Source organism: Misgurnus anguillicaudatus, chromosome 6, assembly GCF_027580225.2.
Source record: "Misgurnus anguillicaudatus chromosome 6, ASM2758022v2, whole genome shotgun sequence".
Classification (NCBI taxonomy): domain Eukaryota; kingdom Metazoa; phylum Chordata; class Actinopteri; order Cypriniformes; family Cobitidae; genus Misgurnus; species Misgurnus anguillicaudatus.
In genome coordinates, this window is record NC_073342.2 from 21,260,922 (window position 1) to 21,278,262 (window position 17,341).

General features: G+C 37.6%; 1 protein-coding gene across 1 annotated transcript in view; it reads right to left on the reverse strand.

Moving 5' to 3' along the window:
* Positions 1-17,341, reverse strand: part of dock4a (dedicator of cytokinesis 4a) — a 75,146-nt gene that overhangs the window by 53,780 nt on the left and 4,025 nt on the right. The gene's annotated exons all lie outside the window — the stretch shown is intronic.

Here is a 17,341-nt window from a genome sequence, read left to right on the forward strand (position 1 = left end):
AACCACTCGCGTGCATTTTTGTTTATGATAAGATTATAAAGGAGCGTGTGACTCATTTATGCGTCTCATTTATCATTTCCTGATAACTGCATCAATATAGTTTGCAACATTTCTCGTGGTGAATGTTTATATGCATGTTATCTCTTGTTTTAAAGAGCTGAACCATAACTTTTGTTGTGATGACGCGCGCATCCTCACTACGACACGCCCATTCGGCATCTTGTTCACACAGAGGGTTATCCGTGTATCTGACTAGGTCCTCTTTCCGGCAACGATCCCAGAAGATTAACGGAACGGGTTTGTGTTCACACAGACGCTTGTCTGGCAATTTTACGGGTATTTTCTGGGACCAAAGGTCTGTGTGAATGGGGTTATAGAGACTTGAGGATGGGCTTAGATCAGTAGGCGAACACCATGCGATGGCCTAGCAACCACCCAGAACAACTTATGAAACAACATAACCCCATTCACACAGACCTTTGGTCCCAGAAAATACCCGTAAAATTGCCAGACAAGCGTCTGTGTGAACACAAACTTGTCCCGTTAATCTTCTGGGATTGTTGCCGGAAAGAGGACCTAGTCAGATACACGGATAACCCTCTGTGTGAAGAAGAAGCCGAAAGAATGCCGTAATGGGCGTGTCGTAGTGAGGACGCGCGCATCAACACAACAAAAGTTATGGTTCAGCTTCTTAAAACGAGAGATAACATGCATATAAACATTCACCACGAGAAATGTTGCAAACTATATTGACGCAGTTATCAGGAAATTATAAATCAGACGCATAAACAATGACGCACGTGCCGTAGTGAGGACGTGCGTGTCATGGCAACATGAAGTTGGTTCAACTTCTTAAAATAAGGGATTTACAACATTCACGACGAGAAATGTCAGCAAACTGGACTGAAGCAGATATCAGGTAAGTTCGTTACTTACTGCGTTGAAACGGAGATCATTCAGCAGCATAAAAGAATATCGCGTCACATGCTCATTGAGCTATAATAAAGGGAAATTCCTACGCGTCATCCCAACAAGATATATCATTCAGCTCCTCAAAATGCGGGTTTTAAATGCATATAAACAATCACGATTAGAAATGTCTGAAAACTGTATTAAAGCAGAGATCAAATATTCACTCTGAAGCTGAGATCATTCACCAGCATTAGAACAGCGCGTCACGCGCTCCTTTATAATCTTATCATAAACAAAAATGCATGCGAGTGGTTCTTGGAGAGAGAAATACTATATAATATGCAAACTTCAGACGCTGCGTAGAAGAGAGGGCGGGACTTTCAATAGGTCATGTGTCTTTCCTATAAAATATGATTAAAAATCGTTTTTTGAGAAAAAAATCAGTGTACAAAACGATCTCCTTACTAAGCTAATAATAATTATTTATAAGTATGAGTACAACTGACGTAAAGAAAAAACTTTGCAAGTAACCTGCAATTTTGTGTTTCAAGGATTGCAGCTTTAAAGAGCACCTATTTCATTGCTAAAAAACAACGTTATTTTGTGTATTTGGTATAATACAATGTGTTCGCGTGGTTTATGGTTAAAAAACACATTATTTTCCACAAAACATACATTTTTGGAGCTGTAGATTTCACACTCTGCCTGAAACGCACAGATTTGAAAAGCTCTGAGTCCCTGATTGGCCAGCTAATCTGTACATCGTGATTGGCCTGAATAGCTCTGACGTCAGCAGGAAATGTGACGCTCCTTACAATGTTTGAAAGATTCGGATGCTAACGGGAGTTAACTTACAGGCTGTGAGTCCAAGCGGGAGGAATTATGATAATGTCGGTCTTGTCTACATCACCAATCCCAGGAAGTAAACTGTTGCCTACAATCTGTGTGTTTTTATTGTAGTCCAAGAAAAGAGATTTACGTTAGAGACGATAACTCGCATCATCGTTTACTTTGGGGTTTGTACCTTTTGCATATCGTTAACATGTACTAATACACACTTACACGCCAAAGGAAAATTAAAAACGTGAATCGGACAATAGGTGCTCTTTAAGATATCGCATAGCAACTCCCAAAACACACATGAAAAATACTATAGTAGTGTTTACTATAGTACACTAGTAAATATTAAAGAGTTACTGAACCTTTTAATAACGTTTACTACAGTGTATTATAGTTATTATACTATGCCACAGAAATCATACTATACTAAAATTGCTACATTATACAGCTTTATATTTTACTATAGTATTTTTTTCATGTGGGGCATAGTGTCGTCGTGGCACATAAAAGCACCTCTCGCATTTCTTATTACAGAGAAAAACTGCTATTCTTAACACACTTGCAAACAACTGTTTACTAGAGTAAAACTTAACACTCGCCAAACCGAATATTAATTGTAAATCCTTATTTATTACCTCCATTTGAACCTCAGCCACCATCTCTGTGAACGCACCAACAGAAGTGACAAAGGCTCTGTTGTAATAGACGGGCAAATCCGTTTGAGCTGTGTGCTTGTGCTAAACGCTTTCCCACGGTCCGGCTGTCTGTTCGGTGGACACACACTGCTGCTTGGCAGAGAGACAGGAAACCCGTCTCGCATAACCTTTACCAGGTGCAAAAGGCCTTTTGGACTCCTATAACGTCGTCCATGTGACTTAATCATGTTGCGTTAAACACTTTTGATGCGTGACTGTATGGTTTATACTCGAGTTTCTTGCTTTGGCATCCAAGCGTATTAGAAAGATTAACAGTAATGTGAAGCTTAATATTGTTTTGTTTTATTACAAGGCTCTCCGAAATGCTCGATTCTGATTGGTCAATTGATGGTTCCACAGTCAAACATTTGTGCATAATGGCTGCTAAACTACATAATTGGCTGTTGTCCCCAGCAACCGATTTCCTAGCTGTGTTAGTTTCTCGTAGCCCTCATTGGTTTCTTCTCTCGTAATTAAATAATTTCATCTCAAATCAATATTTAATTTCTATTTACTTATTTATTTGGACATAGCCACATAAAAAGCAGGATAATGTACAGTTGGCCAGTCATTATTGTGAAATAAACCACTAGAGGCAGGGTGTAAGAACCCAAACACCTGGGGTCATTTATACTCTCTGTGGTTACAATGAATATGACATATTGATGGCAAAATAGGGTATGAAATCAATTTGACTGTCCTGTCTCCCCGCATGTTAAACACTTATACTGTTATAAGTGCAGAATTGGCAGGATTTTGGTACCTAGACTGACATGTCCATCTGTGCTGTAAGCAAAAGTCATACACAGAAATAATTACCACATCTCTAATACACATTAAACATGCTTTTACCCCCCCACATACTATGGATGTCCCAAATAACACTTTTTCCCGATCCGATACTAGAATTCCGAATATCAGCCGATACCGATACCTGACCGATACTACTGTGATTAAATGTGTAGTGCTCTCTGCTACATCTAGTATAATTTTAAATGTAAAAATCAATCATTTAAAATGATTTACATGTAACAGGAAACATTAGTAATTATTAATCATGGCTGTGTTTAGGAGAACATATAATAGGTATGTTTGATCAATTAAGTATGCTAAATAATTTTTTCTTAATTGCGTAAAACGTCATAGTAAAAAACTTTAGTGTGCACTGTGCAGATGATTATTTTGGGAATTATGCACTTGACTGGACATTTTATGCACATTCTGGGTGCAGATTTCTCCTAAATCATCCTGTACACGCTTATGGAAAGTTCATAACTGTTAAAACACAAAGAGAATAGAAGCATCATGTGCTCAGCACATAGTGAATTGCATCCATCCAACGGCTTACTAAGGCTTTATAAAATCAGATCATTAAAATAGCATAAAGTTATCTTGTGTGTGCGTGTGTCAATGATGCGTTTCATCTGTCCACTTCACCAGTGGATTAACCCAGTTGCGAGTAAGTTACAGCGTTTCTGTGATCTTAAATATCTTTAAATGTGCGTTTGTTCCTTCACATGAAGCTGTTGAGCGTATTAAAAGACGTTAAGTATAGTGCATAAAACGTTATGGTCCTTTTATAATAGGGATGCACCGATATGGAAATTTTGGCCGATACCGATAAGTCTTTCTATTTGGGGGCCGATAACCAATATATATATAGGGCGATAAATATTCATTATTTTCGCAATGAAAAACTCCCAGACCGCGGACATCTTGTCTTTGCGCTAGACTAGCATACTCTTCTTAAGCCCGCAACACGTGTCATCTTTGTGCTATGTCACAGAAAGCACCAATCAAAACTTCACATGGCCAGCAATGAGCAAGTTAAGTGGTTCAATAAACCAAAATAATCCATCATTTATCGGCTTTCATTTATCGGCTTAATTTTGCTATCAGACCGATAACCGATAATATTAAAAATAAGCAGTAATCGGCCGATATATCGTGCATCCCTATTTTATAATACTTTGTCCTTTTAAAAGCTTGTCAGTAACAACTAAGGCTAACACACAGTTTGGAATTGGATCGGTCATGTTGTCGGTCCTCAATCCGATCCAGCAAAAAAGCACGGATCGGACCCGATACCGATCCAGAATATCGGATCGGGACATCCCTACCACATAGCGTACATTTTTGTAGCTCCAGATATCCCTGTGTTCCTGAAACACACTGATTTTGTACAAAGCTCATCGATCTGAAAAGTGATCCCCCTGATTGGCCAGCTAATCTGTACGTTGCGAATGGCCTGAATATCTCTGACGTCAGCCAGATATGTGACGCTCCTTACCATGTTTGAAAGATTCGGTTGCTTTCAGTAGTTAACTTACAGGCTGTGAGTACAAAGCAGGAGGAATTATGATAATGTCGGCCTTGTCTACATCACCAATCCCAGGAAGTAAACTGTTGCCTACAATCTCTGTGTTTGTCGTAGTCCAAGAAAAGGGATTTACGATGGAGACTATAACTCGCGTCATCATTTACTTTGGGGTAAAAAATGTACCATTTGCATATCGTTAACACTAACACACACTTACACACCAAAGGAAATGTAAAATCGGACGATAGGTGCTCTTTAAACCTGTGGTTTCAATTATAAATGCCTTTAAAATCCATTATATGTCAAACAGAAAGTGGTTCAAAATCTCTGCAGCTATTGGTGGCTAGCTGGCTACCATACTTTACATGTCCTAACATAGGGGTTCTCAAACTTTTTCAGCATGCGGCCCCTCTGTCTACAGTGCATCCCTTCGTCCCTGCCCCAAAGAAATTTTATGACATAAAACATTCCAAAACGTAAAATTTTAATCAAGGAGGTTTAATTACACATAATTTATGATAAATTAAAGGCAGGGTGCATGATCTTTGAAAGCCAATGTTGATATTTGAAATCACCTAACAAACACGCCCCTACCCCAATAGAATCTGGACCTTCTTTTGATAGACCTGCCCCATACGTACACAACCCAGGCAATGATGTCGTTTAGTAGACACGCCCCTTACTGCTGATTGGCTACAAGTGTGTTTTGGTAGTCCGCCCAACTCCCTTTTCCAAAGTGTTTTTCAAAAATCAAGCAACCCGCCATGTTTTTTATAAAATGTCATCAAACAGGGCCCCTCCGGCACCATCTCAGGGCCCCCCAGGGGGCCATAGCCCCCAGTTTGAGAACCACTGTCCTAACATATTCACCGCAAACGTCATTTATCACTGTAATCGGATGTTATCAGATACACTAAATGTCTGATGCCAGTGTGTTACTGCAGCAGCACAATCCCCCTGCAGACATTCAAAAGATCTCAGAGCTCACAGATATCTGTCTGCTTGTCAGCGTGATGGATGGCCATTCTCACTAACCTCTCTTTTCTATTCCTTCTTCACGCTAGCTGTAATGTCGTATGGAGCCTCCAGAGAGGACAAGAAGGTAGAGCGCAAATAGAGACGCTCTTGATGCGTGGAAAACCAACAAAACGGCGTTGAGTTATACATATGGATTACTCCTGTACGCAGGTTTGGGATCAGTTTTGGAGTCTTGTTTATGGTGCTTGAGGCTGGACAAAGGTAAAGTCAACTTTTGCATGAGAAGCCAGAAAGTAGAAAAGTCATTTGAGTGGGCAGCACATGGCAAAGACAGTTTTGTATGATGTAACAACAAGCCTGTTTCTAACCACACTCACATGCCCACCAAATACTAGACCTGCATCCTGAGGTTATATCAAACTAAATTCTTCCCTTATCAAACATTAAAAACAGTCAAGTTTGTTACATAAGCTAACAATGTTAACCATAAGCACTGTACAGACCCTCCCATTCTTTCTCTGATCTAAACGCCACATTAAATCACAAAATAAATTGCACCCTAGTATGCCACTTCTACTGATACACATCTACTGACAAACAGATGTGATCTTAACATTTATTAAACATTACGCTCAGCTAGGGGGCTAAGCCCCACTAAGACTGAAATTTGCCATTTGTAGATCCATTTCACACCATCCTGCAGATTGTCTCCTAAAGTCGGCACAGTAAATGTGAGAAGTATGCAGATTTCCCATGTTCCTAGTGAGAAACGGCGCATAAAAGCGGATTTAAGCGTTCAAATGTGAAAACATATTAACTTCCATTTACTTCCTTCATTACATGCTCCACTTGAATTCAATCTCCATTTGAACACCTTTAAAATACCTTGGACAAAATGTAAAAGAGATGCATGTAAAAGCAATAGGTAAAGCACTAGATTGTTTAAAACAAACTCACATGCAGTTTTATAATATAATAGCCCTTTAGATTTATTTTATTACATCAAGCATTTGTGGGTACTGGAGTCCCATGACTGGTCCGAAAACAGCCTTAAAAATACAAACAATTTATGGGTTAACATTACATTAAACATCTAAATGTCATTAGGTGTTAATACTCTGTCAAATTGTTTTATAACAACATCATGAATATTTTTCTTGACATCAACTACAGTGGTACAAATTCAACTGGTCATTAAAATGTCAATAAGTGTTAATACCATGTCAAATAATTTTTAATACCTTAACAAATTGCAACAGACATGTCAAAATATTATACTTAACTTATGTATGTGCACAGGATTAGTTTTATTTGGGGACCTTGTGTGATTTAGAAATTACCCCCCTACATCTGAATTTCACGTGGTGCATTCGCACGGGATAAGCGAAGCCTGTGATTTTTCTCAAATTTACGGACTTATGTCCCGGATATGATGTCAAGGCAAAACACTATATTCTAACTACTACCATGTTAATCAAAGTTTTTATCCTAATCAGCTGCATCGCAAGAAAAATGAAAAGATCGATTAAAAAGGCGCATAGGTAACAATGATATAGATAGACGGTTTCATCGAACGCACGTGCGGTGACGCGATTACGCATCTGGTCAAAACTTTACTTCCGGTATCATTTTTTTAAATGGTCTGACTAGTTGCTAAACTATACCTCGTCGAAAATAACAAATGTTTTGGTTTTCTGGGTTATTTATGTGTTGTTTATTTTGCTTGTTATATAAATAAACTACTTTGAAAGAACTTTGTTGTTATTTATTCTTAGCGGAGTTTACCCGAAGTTACGTGTTGACCACGAAAGCCGCTTGTTTATGTTGTTACAGCTGAAACAATCTATACAACCCCACCGAATCCTGGCCAAATTACAGAGATGTCAATTCCGATGGGAGTAATATTCAGGGTTTCCCGCAGAAAATTTATTAGTAAAGGTGGTAGGGTTGTGTGGGTGGTTGTGGCCCAGGGGCATGACAATCAAAGGGGCGGGGCATACGCGTCATGATGAAAAAAAGAAAATATTTTTATTTAAAACACTCAAATAAAACTTGACAAAAAATGAACACATACTAGATTATTAATTAATTAAATGTTTTTAACAGATACCTCTAACGAAAATAGCAGGGTTAATAAACACAAACTGAAGCAGATGTTGTAAAACGTCTGGCGAATTATGATAAATAGCGCGAAGATTGTATTTCCCACTATTAATTACATTATCTTAAAGGAGTGATACTACTGTAGCATGTAAATAATGCACATAAATAACGTGAGCAGAGCGCTCAACAATTATATCTAATCAACAGGCACGTGAAACCCAGCTAGCAGGTTGCTCAAACAACAAAAATCACCAGCTAACTTACTTTAAATTTGCAAGAACTATGAACTTATTCAATAACAGGCTTAAAGGGGCAATAAGTAGGATTTACCCCCATCTAGTGGTAAAATTGTATTTTGCATTCAAACGAATCGTGCTCTCTAGCGCCTCGCCTTTCCAAATGCGTGTTGCAACTACGGTAGCCGTTATGTAATCACTGATCTCCTTGTCCTTTGCGTGATATTTCTCCCACCCCTTCTCCACTGCGATTGGACACCGATGTGAGAACTCACATTGACGAGCTGAGCTTTTCACCCAAATATTTTTGTGGCTTTCAGCGCAAAAAAACGCTAGCTTTTTTTTTTTTAAACTCAGCGCTTTCATTAGAAACAATTGAAAACATACGCCAGCCGCGGGCGTAAAAGCTTTGGTGTGCACGCCCCCTTAGTCCTTTTGAGATTCTCAGACAAACAGAGCAATGTTTTGATGGCACTACAGAGCCCCAGTGTTTTCCTTTTAATGGCAAAACCTACAGCCTACAAATGGCTTGCTTATAGCTCTCTCTGCATAACAAAGTGGGATACGAGTAGGCTTAATAACATTGAAAAAATAATACCTTACAATTTTCAATCTCCTGAGAAACACTATAGTGTAAATCTCTTAGTGACATGATTTCCTTCTTAATCAGGGCCTTTTTCATAAAACGTAATTTTTCCATATAATAATAAATGGTCTCTCAAAATAAAGAATATGTCATTAAAACGTAGAAAATATGGAATATCTTCTGAATATATTAAATCTATGTTTCATAAAATAAACCTCACTTAACATTTTCTCACAATTGAATTGAATCTCCTGTGCTTTTCTATATGTTTGTACTCTATGCACATCAATGAAGCCTGAAGTCAGGTGGTAATGTTGCGTAGCCGTTCTCAGTGCGGCCGTAACCAGAATGCCCAGAGAAAGAACAAAAGACTGGATGAAACCGAAAATGTGTTTTGGGTATCATTTCTTGCAGTTGCTTTATGTAATGTTCCAGAAAACAACAAAAAATAACTGTACTTGACAGCTTGAGCGAGTCAAGAGTATGCAACACATTACAGAACAGTGTTATCGCCTCAGCTCTGTCAATCTGATCGACGGTTTTAGGAAGGGAAATGTCTCTTGATGCCTTTATTAAAAAAAAATCTAGAACAGAAGGCACATTCAATGGCATTTATTAAACAGGCTTTTTAATGGTTTCGCAAAATTTTCTGTTGCCGTTTCTCTAAATGTCTCCAATTGCTCTCTGACAAAACACAGGCTCCCCCCGAAGCTTCTCCAGACTGAGCATCATTAGTGTCTAATTGACTGTATGGGGAAATATGATACCGTTGGCAATCTGAAGGTCTGAAATACATAATGCATTGCCCTTCAGCATAACTCGAAAATGTGCTTAAAGAAACATTACGCACAAATATGCACTGTAATAAACCATATTTGTGCACTGTATTTCATGCTTCTTAAAGGCATATGATACGTTTGTGTCAGGAACAGACCAGGAACAAGTCATTATTTACAAAATAAAATTTCCCCTCTGTTGTATCGTTCATATCTATATGGTGCGTTACAATCATTAACTGTTTTTGCAAATGCAAAAATAATAAAGCAAATACTCAAAGTTTATACTGTTAATACTGTAAAGTACAGTATGCACATTATGTGCCTATGCACGATATAGGTTCGAATCTGTCCTGTGTCGTGTCCCAAACTAGGGGTGGCCGATCTGACAAATTTATATTGTGATCGATCTTGAAGAGGTATAAAATCCACTTTTTAAGCAAATCGTATAGATTTTATATAAAGAACATAACAAGCACAAGCAAAGGGAAAGAAAAGAGACTGATTCACAATTTACATGTATTTAAGGGTAGGCGGGATGACCAAAAATCATCCATTTTACGGAATGAGTCATTTTATTTTACGGTAACGGTATATTTCACGTGTATATAGATAGATAGATAGATTTGCAGAAATTTGCCACTCACTAGTAGTGCTACCTCACGATTAGTCGCGACTAATCGTTTGCAGAATAAAAGTTTTTGTTTACATAATATATGTAGGTGTATAATAATTATGTATAAATACACATACACACATGCATGTATATAATTATATATAAATATAAACATGTATATACACATGCAAATGTTTCTTAATCTATATTATATATAAATACAAATATTTATTAGATAAATATATTTTTTTCTTAAAATTATACATTTATGTGTGTGTATTTATATAAACATAATTATTATACACAGTACATGCGCATATATTATGTAAACAAAAACTTTTATTCTGCAAACGATTAGTCGCGACTAATCGTGAGGCAGCAGCACTACTCACTAGTCACTATAGCATGTATGATACTATATATGTATGGTTCTATCATGGTATAAAATATATGTAATTCTGCAAAAAATATAATGTCAGTAATGCTGTTATAAAAAAAACTATTTGTGATTTAGATTGTGATTTTCTGTTATAAACATTGTGAAACACTTTTTCATGAAGATCTCCCACTCCTATCCCAAAACACAATTCCACTTTCTCTCCACTTAAAATTTCTGATAAGAAAATGTGGAAAAAAAATGTTGAAAAATCAACAAGTTTACCAAGAAACTCACTGGCTTGATATCCTAAAGTCTTACTCTTTGTGTCAAAAATGACCTCACGGTCAAACAAACCACTTGCAACATCTCAAGCCGGTGGGTGAGAGTAAATTCACCTGAGCATCAGCGTGGTCACTGTGAAAAATGGCAGACAAGCTCTGGCAGATGGTAACAAGCACAAAGACAGCAGTTTGGAGAGCAAGTGCCCTTTTTAAACCCTTCTCACACAGACAGTCATGCTCGGCATGGATTCTGACAGCAACCAACAAGTGTGCAAGTTGCACTGAAAGGCAGGTTACCGTGCCCACAGTCATTTGTCTATACCTGGTTTATATGATTGAGAAGTGTGTCAGGATCAAGTTTAGGCTGACTGCTTTTAAGGGATGAAAAATGTTGACATGTTTGACATATACTTCATGACTGGCCTCATAAGTTTCATCAGGGCTCCAGACTAACTTTTTTCTCTAGGAGCACAGTGGCCCCAACTGAAAACCCTAAATCAACATGCTAACCAAATATTCACATTTCTACTAATTTACACTGTATTACTAATAAATACTTTGATAGATGCAGAAAGTACAATGTGCTGTTTCAAATTCAGTGTCACATCACAAAAAATTCAGTGTCACATCACAAAAAAAGGTCAAATTTACTGGCACATTTACTCACATTTGCAACTGGATGTAAAATTCAGTGGCACACTCAAATTTTGGGGGCAAAATGCCACCATTTGGTGGCAGTCTGGAGCCCTGTATACACTTTTAGAAAAAAAATGGTCTAAAATTCAGTGGCACACTCAAATTTTGGGGGCAAAATGCCACCATTTGTTGGCAGTCTGGAGCCCTGTATACACTTTTAGAAAAAAAATGGTCAAAATATGCACCCCAGCGGTGACTGGGGCAATACCATTTAAAAAAGTCCTAATATGTGACACTTGGTACAGATATGTATAAATTTGTTACCAATATGTAACTCTGAGGTAGTTATATGAACCTTCTAGGTGCAAAGCTGTACTTTTTAAGAATGTACTGCCCCATTGATAGTTGGTGTACATATTTTGGCCATTTTGTCTATCAGAGTACTAAATAACTATTGTAAACAATAGTTGAAAAAAAATAGTAAAAAAATTAAAATACTGTCACTATTTATTGTCACTGTTGCAAACACTTATGATGTTTTTCTCACACAACGGTTCATCTTGGCCCTATGAAATCTTTATTTTTCAAATTCCGATTTTTTTTCTAATATTGTTTTTCTGATTTATTATTCTGAATTCTGAATCCATTTTGTTCTGTTTTCATTTTTCAACAACAGTTTATTAATGGTTTGCTTTCAAAAGTACATTTTGTTTGAGTTTAATAATTGGAAAATGCTTACAGAATTAAGCCCGGTGCACACTGTAAGGTTTCAGCCAGGATTTAGCTGTCTGAGACAAATTTTGAAATCCTAAAAGATTACTGGAATCCTAGGGTAAATTTGACATGTTCACAGACAGCTAATTAATGACAGTTGCGATCAAAATTATCCTCCGACAAAATTCTGGCAGTGTCAAAAATTTTGAGACACTATGCTGCTGTCTGTCATCTCCTACGATCAAGAACCAATAGAAGCATAGAACCCGATGACGCAATTAGTGTGACAACAACAAACCAACGCAAACAAATGTCGAAAAGAGCCAGGTGGACTGTACAGCAAGAAGAGACACTTGTGGAAGTGTTGTATAGAGATAAAAAGTGCTTGTACAACGTGTCATCACCACTGTACCATGATAGGATAAAAAAGGAAGTAGCCTGTAGAGAAATCACACTAAAATGTTAGTAATCCGTGCTAGCCTTTCACTTCAACATGTGTTCGCACGGCCATTGCCGATTGATGACATAAAACTATGGATGTGTTTGTTTGCGTGCGTCCGATTTTTAAAAGTCTTTAAACACGTACAGTCTGACATTGATGGAAACTGAGATCATACAGTGTGAAATCGACCTAACTATGATCGCACAGTGTATACCGGGCTTTACATGGTAAAACCCAACCTCGAATCATTTTCTTTTCTTAAAAAAGTCCTCAATAAATTAAAGTCTTGCTTCCAATGATGTTGATGTACTTGTCATAGTACTTTGTAATAGTGTATTCTTAGCCTGTATCCTCTTCTTATTTCAAATGTGTGTTTTTGACTTCAAGTGTTCAGTCGATAGTGTGTTAACAAAATCTGCAAATCACAGTCTCTTCAACATGGTTATCTCTCTTTTCAGAAAGAATGTTTATAGTTGATGGTTTAGTTTATAGTATAATGGCTTTAAAATATTGTTTTTACAAAGTTAGCTAAATTCCATGAAATTCCGCACTATAGAACGAATTCCATTTTCATGTCTCGATTCCGTTATTCTGTCAATGTTTTCTGCATCGCAGAAATCATAGGGCCCCATAGACGGTTTCATCGGACGCACGTGTTTGTTTAATGGTAGTTGCTTAACAACTCTGAAAGAACTTTGTCTTTATTATTTCTTTGTGGAGTTTACCCGAAGTTACATTTGTTCCACGAAAGCCATTTATTTATGTTGTTGCTGAAACGGTCTATATATCTTATCAACAAAAAACATAAAAAAATATCAGAACACAATGTAAAATTATTCACATCAAAACTGCATTGTACTTGTGTGTATAGTAACTGTCTAATACCTTCCACTTGTCTGTGTAAAAACAACGACATGACTTTGGAACAGCATGAGGTGCGAGTAAACCATGGCAAGATTTCCCATTTTTGGGTGAACTATCCCTTTAAACCCATGAGATGAAGAAATAAGCTCTAAGCATCAAAAACTCAGTCGAGAGATTTCTGTTCCTGGAAAGGCCACACAAAAATGACTCAAATATTGGCGTAAGTGTTTCTTTTATTCCTGGAGGGTGCAAGGAATTATGAGTGTGAGTAAAATCTCTTGAGAACAGTGGAGAACAGGATGCACTGTGAGCACACTGTACCAAAGATTAAACCCTGGAGATTGTTTTGCCAGCGATCCTACAAAGTTGCACATAGGTAGTTACTGAAGTTGTAAGTTGTAACATTTAGTGATGAGTTCAGTAAAGATAACAATGAATTATGCAGTTTTATTATTATAAGCATGAATGATTCAAATCTATTTCCAACCTGATCTCTCTCTAAACTGAGTCTTGCAATGGAGGTAAATGTAACCTTGTTTGTGAAATCCAGTCATGATCAAATTATGAGCATCAATGTTTGATTTCACTTTGATTTCAATCTGACATGACCTTACTCAGTCAATATTACAGATTTCTTTACATTATGTATAATGATTTTATGTAGAAAAATTAAGTAAAAAATGACTTAAGCTTGAGTTTTCACACACAGGGTGGAACATATAAAAAAAAGAGCAGTTTGAGGCACTTGATACAACATGCAGAGCTTTGTGAAAGCTTGTGAAAGCTTTGTGAAAACTGTGAAAGCTTGGTAAGGGCCATAAACCCTCACTCTCATGTTGTTACAAACCTGTATAAATTTCTTTGTTCTGATGAACATGAAGGAAGATATTTTGAGCATATGTTTGCAACCAAACTGTTCGTGAGCCCCATTCAAATACTATGAAATACTATGGAAGTGGGGATGCATAACGAATAATCGCGATTAATCTATAGCAGAATAAAAGTTTTTGATTACATCATATGTGTGTGTGTGTGTACGGTGTATAATAATTATATATATGTGTCCACACATGCATGTATAATTTTAAGAGAAAAAATATATAATTATATATTAAGTATTTATATTTATATATAAATTATACATAAATACAAATGTATTTACACATGTAAACATTTCTTAAAGGTGTAGCGGAGAATTTTAGAAAAGAACCGCCTTCTCCACTTTTTAAAAAAATGCAATTGCACAACACTCCTGATTGACAACTAGGAGGACCAATAGTCTTGATGATCCACCCGGAAAAAGAAAATCCTCCGCAATACCTTTAAATAAATATATACATGCATGTGTGCTAGGGGTGGCACGGTTCATGTAAAAAATCCGAAATTCGAAAATTGTCAGAAATTCGAAAAATGGTTATTAGCTCAGTCTGTCACAATTCATTTTGAGACTGCCCTATCTTAAGCATACATAAGAGCTACAATTTAACACAAACAGTGGCGGCTCGTGACTGCTCATCCGAGGGGCACTAATTCAAAATATGTGTTCGGAGTGTCATGTGTGTGGCTTGCGTTTTCAAAATATGTGTTTGTTGCGTCATGTGAACCATGTGCATCACGTGTTTTGTCAAAATAAGTGCCTCCTGCACACGCGTCAAAACTGTTTATGATTAAAAAGACGCTCATGTTCACAAAATACACGTAAGACACCCCCTTAACAGTAAACTCTGATTACGCATGAGATTATGTGAGTATCTAACAAACGCGAGCGTCTCTTTTATCATAAACCCTTTAGACGCGTCTGCAGCATGCACTTATTTTGACAAGACACGTGATGCACACAGGATCTCTCGAGGTGCAGAACACATATTTTGAAAAAAGGAACCAGAACCACACACGATGGGCTACTACATACATGTTGTGACAAACTTCGAGTCGAGCACCCTCGAAAAAAGAAGTTACCGGCCGCCACTGAACCCAAACAATGCATCTTAAGCTCTTTTTCGGACAGGATTAGTTTTAAACTGAGAGGAAGGTTACAGCAATTTTTATCAGAGCTTCTCATTGATTTTAGTCCCGTCCGAATGTGCCATGGTATTAATCCTTACGGACAATGTCAATAAAGATTACGGTGACTTTTACCTTCTGTAAAAAGGTCAAATAAATCCCGTACAAATAGACCAGCTGTAAATATACGTGGTAATATTTCGTCATTTCCAGTAAGTTTGCGCGTTTTTCAAATATGGAAACTTAAAGAAGCATTCACTTGCAGTGGAACAAGTCAGTAGTTGATTCTCTCTTTAAGTTTTCCCCAGTCCCCAAAATCTTCAGTTACTTACAACTATTCGATAAATGTGTTCCCATATTGTGTAGTTATGAACCATGCTCTCAAACTGTTTCTGAAACTGACGTTCTCCCAAAACTGAAATTAAACAGTTTCCGCCCTGGTCCAATTTCGGCGGCATGTTGCGTGTTTGCACATGTGATATCAGGAAGCAACGTTAATGTTCATGTGACGGCGCTACGTAATCGAGTTACCTCACTCATTATGAATGTTTTACTGAGATTTCTAATTCTGTGCGAATTGGCCATCAATGTGACAGACGTCCTTTGGTAAAGTTGCATTAATCCATGGAGCACCTAAGGGGACATGGAGCAAAAATTAAATGAAGTTTAGTTTCGCGTGCCCACGTGAAACTACCGCGTTTAGTTTCAAGTGCTCTTGCGCCCACGAAACTAAACTAAAAAAATAATTTTGCACATGAAGGTTTTTCGCGTGAGCACATGAAACTAAACTTTAGATTTTTTTACTCCAATGTCACCTTAGGGGCTCTGTAATTTCCTGTGTGTGTACATGTATATGTGTGTACATGTTCCTGCGGAACGATTCATTAATTATAAACATCCATACAATGGTCATATAGTATGTTACATGTTATATCAGGAAGCAACGATATGCGCATGTGACGACAGGGAAGTGACGAAGTTTCCCCTCCCACTTCTGAATGTTTTACTGAGATTTCTAATCCTGTGCGAATTGGCCATCAATATTAAAGACGTCCTGTGTTTAAAGGGATACTTCACCAATTTAGCATTCAGCTTTGTATCTGTAGAAACCCGGCAGTATTACTGAATGACCATGTTTCCCTCCATCATTTCCCCCTGAGAGGAGAGATATCTGCATTTTGGTTCTGCAAAAAAGTCCTCCGATGATGCAAAAATCGTCATATTACATCATCGGAGGACTTTTTTGCAGAACCAAAATGCAAATATCTCTCCTCTCAGGGGGAAATGAGGGAGGGAAACATGGTCATTCAGTAATACTGCCGGGTTTCTACAGATACAAAGCTGAATGCTAAATCGGTGAAGTATCCCTTTAAGTTGCATTAATTCATCTGCCCCGTAAAAATAATCCCATCCATATAGGGCTTTAGCAAGCATAATGTTGACTAACTTTTTAAACAATCTGTCAGAAACTTGATCATGCCATTAAATGTAGGCTTTTTGGATCTAGATCAGAGCTTATATGTGCACTAGAAGTCTAATCAAATTCATACCATCATCTCACTGATCTAGTGGCTGACTGTAGGCCTCTGTTGGCTTATCTGTCAGTCTTATTTCTCTCACAGTGGCACTGTGCCTGTTAACCAGGGTACAGTAGGTGCCTACTCAGCTTGTGACAAAAGGAAGAGACTAATTTGTATGCCGAATGCGCTCCCAACGTAAATCCAGGCTGTGATGCGCGAGAACAGGACAAGATGATCTCAGACTCATCGCATTCAGTACTAAACGGTTAGACCGAGATAAGCATTCGAGGCTGACAGTAAGTACAGCAGTGAATGTTTCAATTCTGCTTTGTCTTTGGGCATCTAAAGAGATGTCACAGGTTAATGAAAAGAGATGGGTTGTATGTAATGTGTTTTCCAAGCAATGTTTTGATTGGGGTCGGGTGAACCTGAAGCCTAG